Consider the following 7,152-nt stretch of genomic DNA (forward strand, 5'->3'; position numbering starts at 1 on the left):
CAATCTATAGTTAGGTATGTTATATAAGCTTATTGGAAAATACTTTTCAACATCATTCACAAGCAAAGTCTTTTAAATCATTAAATGAAATTGTAATTACAGCTTTTCCAATCAAGCTGTAATTAACAAGATTAACAAGATTTCTCTTGTTTCACTTATTTGAACCACATCAACTTTACACAGATTAACAAGATTTTGACATGTTTTCTTGCAGTTCAAGTAATGACAAAACATTGACATGCCATTAACAGTAATCCAAAATCATTAGATTTGAATACTTGGATATAGTGGTATGCTCATATTGTGGAACTTCCTTTTAAAAGATTGAACCTAAGTTTGATCGAAACTATATAAGCCGCATTTCGAGATCTTGCATAGCAGATGAATATGACAGTTCAAACAACGGCGTGACTCAAAAAATGCGGCAACAACAATGTTGACAAATATATGTGATTAACAGGATTCTGCATAAGTTTTGGTGGCACTTCGGGTTTCAGTTCTAGGATGTTGGTAATTTGATAGTATTTTTGGTTTTGGGCTGGTTAAGAAATTGTTTATATCTATGTATTATCATGTTAACATGTATTTGTAGTATTTTTGGTTTTGGGCTGGTTCTAGGATGTAATGGAATCCATGGATCATAGGCAATTCTAACTTGGACACAACCCTAAATTAATTTTATTTTGACACACACTCACAATTGAAAAAAATTAAAAGAGAATAGATTTAAATACTGTGATTAAATATTTTCTCTTCTAATTTTTTTACATTTGTGTATGTGTGCCCAAATAAATTTGATTTGGGTTTGTACCCATATAAGAATTGCTCTGGATCATAAACTCCAGATGTTACTTTAACTTCATAGTCTTAAAGGAAAAGCCATAGTTCCAATCTATTTATAGAGTTAGACGGAAAGAGAAAAGTATGTATATTATATAGTTAGAGAACAACCGAAGACTTATGACAAATGCAAATTGCTACAATTGGCAAATTGCTACAATTGGCAAAGGTACTCTAACATTTGTGGGTTGGAAATTATCAAAGAATATATCTAAGGATATTGAAGCTCAACTTTGACGTATGGTTGTAAAGTTGGCATATAAAGAACGGAAAGTCATAATAAATTACAAGGGAACTTCCACAGTACACTCGTAAATTGAGGTGTACTGGTACTCTTGTTTCATAAATCTATAAACTAACGATCAATTTTATGAAATAAATAATTATTTGTCGGCATTTATATTTTAGAAAATATGATTTCAGAAGAAAAACGCATCATTAATTGTTTATAAGAATCATAGTAATTTTTTTACATACTATCGTATAAAATAATCAAAGTTATTTATTATGAGCGATACAAATTAAAAAAAATTATTTCGTTTACATTTTTGATGAATAAGATTTAATCATTATAATTATAAATGATAAAAAATAATAGTTTTCTTCAAAAAATAACTCATTTACCTATAAAATTAAAGGGTTGGTGTACCGGTACACTCAAATATGTTAGGTGTACCGTAGAATTTGTCAAATTACAAATATTGACAAGCACTAAATATTTGACTAAAACTTTAGGGGCCTTTTGAAAGGTGAAAAAATATAGGAATGCCACTCAAAACAATGAGCACACGATATCCTTTAATAAAAGGTGAAAAAATAGTTTGCTTTGTACTCGCTGCATGACTCCATGTTAAAAAGGCGAAAGAATAGTTCGCTTTGTACTTGCTGCATGGCTCCATGCTATCGAACATGTTAAGTCTATGTCTATGTTATACCGATAACATGACCTCCGTTTTATTAAGCAAAAACCGATAACTTGACCTCCGTTTTATCAAGCAAAAACAATGGGGACTTGACGATTTTTTTATCTCACTTGATATATAATCGATAGTTGATCTAGTCTAGTACATATACATAATAGAACGAATCTTGGTGATAAAATCAATGACTTTCTCATGATCTTCCATGAGAAGAAGCTCATATTGTTTTCTCAAAGCTTGCAGTTTCACCTCCTTCACTTTGTCACCACCTGTGTGACATTTTTCAAGTGTATCCCACACAAACTTTGATGATGCACACACACATAAATCTTATCAAAGTTCACCTCATCAATACTTTGATAAATCATGAAAGTTTCTTTGCAATCTTTATTTTGCTCTCTATTCGTTGTACGTTCCACGTCTCTTGCATTGTCTCCAATCTCTTAAACACCATTGGTGATTACTTCCATCACTTATTAGAAGCCAAACAACGCCTTTATCTGTACACTCCACCTATCCCAATTATCACTCGTCAATTTGGGACTGTGCCGGGAAGTTTTCATTAGAACCCGTTACAACACCAGGAAATTGGTGATTGTTTGCGCATCAAGAATTTGGATTGCTATTGGAGTTTGTATCTCAGATCTTGAGATAATTCATATGAAAGGAAAAATAAAAAGTGGAGAGTATAGAGAGAATTTAGAAAACTAAATTGCTGGTATTTTTTTTTTGGTAGATAGACGAAATGACAAAGCCATTATAAACTCTCACACACACAAGTGGAGGTACCGGGGTTCGAACCCCGATCATGGCATCCGGCACAATTTCAGCATTTTGCCAGTTGAGCTAGGACTTCTGGATAATTGCTAGTATTTCTTCATTGGGTGATCAAGTATTTATATAAAATTACAGTAACTTCCAAGTTAAACATGTAACTTGCTCCTTAATTAGCAACAGAATAGTAACTAACAAAGGAGTATTTGAATTAAAATAAACAAACCAAAGTTCTTTTATTTAAGAGAGGATAAATACAATTTAAATCCCAATTATAGTTTTACTCTTTAGGCTGCATGGTTCTAACATGCAAAACCTATATAGAGCAATTATTACATTATATATAACTTATTATTAAGCAGTAGCTCGGACAAATACAAATTCAAAGATATCTTCAATATTTAATGTATTTAGGACCAGACGCCAAACATCTTCACCATCAAATTTTTTCCTCCCAATATCAACACAAACTTGAGAGATGGGACAGAATTGAAGCTTGTATCCAGAACCATGTTTCTGAATTATAAACCACCCATTTATGAAAGTCCTATTGTCGTTAATACCTTTAATACCTATATAGGGTATTTGTCCTATTTCATTATCCATCACCCACTTGTAGGATTCAGCAACTTGTGAATCGGATAAAACAACTTCAAATCCTTGTGATGGAGTGTCTACTCCAAATCATAATAATCAAATACCGCCATTTGAGTACCCTTGCTACGTTCAGACACTAGAAAAGTGTCTTCGTCTTCAAATACGATCGAAGACCATTGATTTCCTTGCATGCCAAGCTTCACTCCACCACCTGTTGTTCCACTAGCTGGATAAAGATAGTATTTCCCATGAGCAACAACGAAGTTTCCATCTGTATCTTTTACTTGTTCAACATCTTGTGTAAATGCTATTGGAAAGTTGGTGGTTAGGGCAAAGAGGAGAAAAGAAAGGGTGGTTACCAATATAGGTTTCATAGTTTGTCAAGTATGAAGTATCAATGTTGATGTATTTGATATATCTTTGTGTATTTGTTTTGCAATTGTTGCATAGTTCAAAACATCTATTTATAGACTTGTTTTAAGAGTAGATTGGGCATTTATTAATTTGCATGTATAAGAAACCATTCATGTTTATCTAAATTTATATGTGAATGTTATAAAAATAAAATCGTTGACAAAAAATAAAAAATACAGACATATTGATCACATGCAAAAAAAAATTATAAAATAACTAAACACTACCTCTAAATGGTGGAGGCTTTGTTAATTAACTTGAAAATGAAGAGAAGCAGCATAGATAACGTAGAATGGAATCGATTTTATGGCTCTATGTTATTGTTAATATTATTGCTAATCCAAGATAGGGCCACATGAGTTAGGATCCGTTGACACCAAATCCTAACCATTCTTTGTTTTGATCTTAATGGCCCACATTTATTTACTTGATTGTTAAGGTGTGGACTCTTCAAAGAAAAACATATCACACTCTCATCTTCTTCTTCCTCCCTAGGTCTGGCATCTTTGTTCTTCCACACAATCAAATACCAATTGATCATAGCATACAAACGGATTTAATATAAACACAATCATAGAAATAAAATATAAACTGAATACGTTGTTTTCTATAGCAATAAAACATGAATGCAGATTCCTTCTCATAGATCCCATGTTCCTTAATTAAATTTAACTATTTAATTGAATCGATGGTGTTATCACATGTCAATAATAATACAAATTATAACTTTTTTGCAATCAAATATTGAATTGATCCAGGCTGCTGCACCACACCACCGATAAAGAAGAATATGAATTATTGTTGGCCTCCAAAGTTAAATCTTACAAAGTAGAATTGATTAATTCTTTCGAAAGAGAAATATCTCATAGACGTTGGTGTGCCTCCAAAGAGATGCTGTAGAAAATTTAGGGAATAATTAGGCAGAGATTAAGAATGGTTACAACTAGTATGAGACTCACCTCACATTAGCAATTTAGGGAATAATTAAACACCATTAGATTAGTTAAATGGACGGATCAGATTTGGTGTCAACGGATCTTGTCTCATATATATATATATATATATATATATATATATATATATTCAAGTATACCGATACAATCGGTCTTTAATTAATAGTTAAATGAGCTTTTTGAAAAAAAGTATTGTCCCTTTAAAAATTGTTTTTTAATTAATACTTGGAAATATACATGTATTTGATTCTGGCCCTTGCAATTTTTTTTAGGCTTAATAGCAGTTTTCGCCCCCTAACTTTCATAAAGTTGCGATTTTGACCCCTAAGAAAAAAAACTACAAAACCGCCCTCTAAGTTTTACAACTGTAGCAATTTTGGCCCTAAGGCCAAAAAAAGTAGTAAATAACACGTGGCACCTCACTTAGGGTGCCACGTCAGTGTAGACCGGGTCAAAATTGATCTTGAGGGCCAAAACTGCCACAGGTACAAAACTTGGGGTGCGGATTTGTAGTTTTTTCTTAGGGGCCAAAATCACAACTTTGGAAAAGTTAGGGGGCTAAAATTGCTATATATTAAACCTTTTTTTAAGTTAATTTAAAATTGGTTCACCATAGAATTTTTCCGTCTAATATATACACTATTTATTTTTAGTCCCTTCAATACTTTTGTCGGTATAAGGACTAAAATTAATATTAGAAGGATATTAAAAAACTAATTCCAACGTAAACAACTTGCATATGAATAAGAAAACCAGAAAGAATCATAAGCAAAAAAAAGTGAATTTGCAAGGATTAAAAAAAAGTGAAAATAACATATGATATATTTTTTTTTTTTGTAAATTGGGTATCCTCCGCGCATGCAAATACAAGACTAATCCCTCAAGCGCATGCAAATACAAGACTAATCCTTCGAACCTTGTGAGACTCATATAGACGGCAAACTCTCATTAAAAGTTTTAACGTTGTTGCATGCTTAAGATTGGTTTCGAACTCAGAACTTTGATTAACATATGGTATATTCGGCATCGTAAAAACATATTTAAATCTAGAATTAAATCATTCATGTTTTACTAAAGTTAAATATATAAACACTAAGAACACATGCCAGTAGATATAATATATGATTTAATTAGGTTCCAACATTCATGGCCTCCTACATAGTGGTATCTTAAATTTCAGCCATTGACTTTATTTCATACAAAATGGTGGAAGCTTTGTTAATTAACTTGAAGGTGAAGCATCATAGATAATGTAGAGTAGAATCGATTTAATGGCTCTATTTTATTGTTAATTTTATTGCTAATCCAGGGTAGGGCCACATGACGCATGTTATATAAATATAGAGAAGTCCTTGTGAGCTTAGCTCAGTTGGTATGGACAATGCATAAAATATGCAAGGTCTAGGGTTCAAATCCTAGCCACCACAAAAAAAAAAAAAAAAATACAGAAAACACATGCCAGAAGATAATATGTAATTTCACTCAAAGAAGTCAATATATTATATAATTAAGTATATGAGGAATGGTATTGTACAATCATTTTTAAACAATTTTCGTGACAATATTTTCTCTCTTTTTGTCGGACAAAAACAATAGAGAAAGAATGAAAACGACACTAAAATTACAATAAAAGTATGAGATAGAAAATTATCACAAAAATTGTTAAAAAATGATTGTAGGTTTCAACATTCATGGCCTCCCACGTAGTGGTTTCATAAATTTTCGTCCACTGAATTTATTTTACCATACAAAATGGTGAAAGCTGAGCTTGATGAATGAGAAACAAAAATAAGATAAGTTTCCCAATACATGGAAGGAACCAGAGCTTGATGAATGAGAAATACAAGATGCTTTAATGGTTAAGTTACTACAACATGAAGTTGTGGAAGGAAGGAAACTATCAAAGGCCATCAAAGGATATTGAAGTACCCCTTTGAGTCATGGCTAACAAGGGTCTTGAAAGGATTGTTTGAGGAATCCTTAAAAAAAATTGTCTTAATATAGTAAGTTAAACACTTGTCAAAATATAGAGTAAAATACACTTCCCCTCCTTAAAAAATTATAATATTTCACTACTCCCCTCATATTTCCAAATACTCCGTCCCCTCCCTTATTCTAAAGAATTAACATAAGGTTATAAAATGATGAGAAAATAGTATTTTATAATTATAAAGAGAGGGGAATGTGTACCTTCTTCAACTCTCAAAAGAGGGTGGTGTAATTTACTCTAAAATATACACTAACCTCCCTTGAAAAGTAAAATCTATACTCCCCTCCTCTATGAGATGCTTGAATTATAATCATCTCCTTTAATAATTAAATATGCACCACACTTTAATCTATTTTAACATAAATAAATATTTTTATAATATATAAAAATTTATTTTGAATTACCATTTAAAAATAAATAAATTCATAAAATAATTTGTCAATAAATAAATAAATAAATAAATTCGTTTCTTTATAATTTAAATGTCAATGATAATTAAATTTAAATATTTTGTTATTAATTTTATAATTTGAAGTATAAAATTCACTTTTAAATAACCATATTTAATGACTTTAGTAATTTTTTTGCATATTTTTATTTTATTTTGGATTGTTTCATATTTATAATAGAGTTTAAAACTACATGTTAATGAAATTGTGAACAA

General features: G+C 31.0%; 1 pseudogene; it reads right to left on the minus strand.

Annotated features, from left to right (window-relative positions):
* Positions 1-1,577: 1,577 nt before the first annotated feature.
* LOC112418853 (uncharacterized) lies at positions 1,578-1,685 on the minus strand (annotated as a pseudogene).
* Positions 1,686-7,152: the final 5,467 nt, after the last annotated feature.

The sequence above is a fragment of the Medicago truncatula genome, chromosome 1 (assembly GCF_003473485.1).
Source record: "Medicago truncatula cultivar Jemalong A17 chromosome 1, MtrunA17r5.0-ANR, whole genome shotgun sequence".
Lineage (NCBI taxonomy): Eukaryota > Viridiplantae > Streptophyta > Magnoliopsida > Fabales > Fabaceae > Medicago > Medicago truncatula.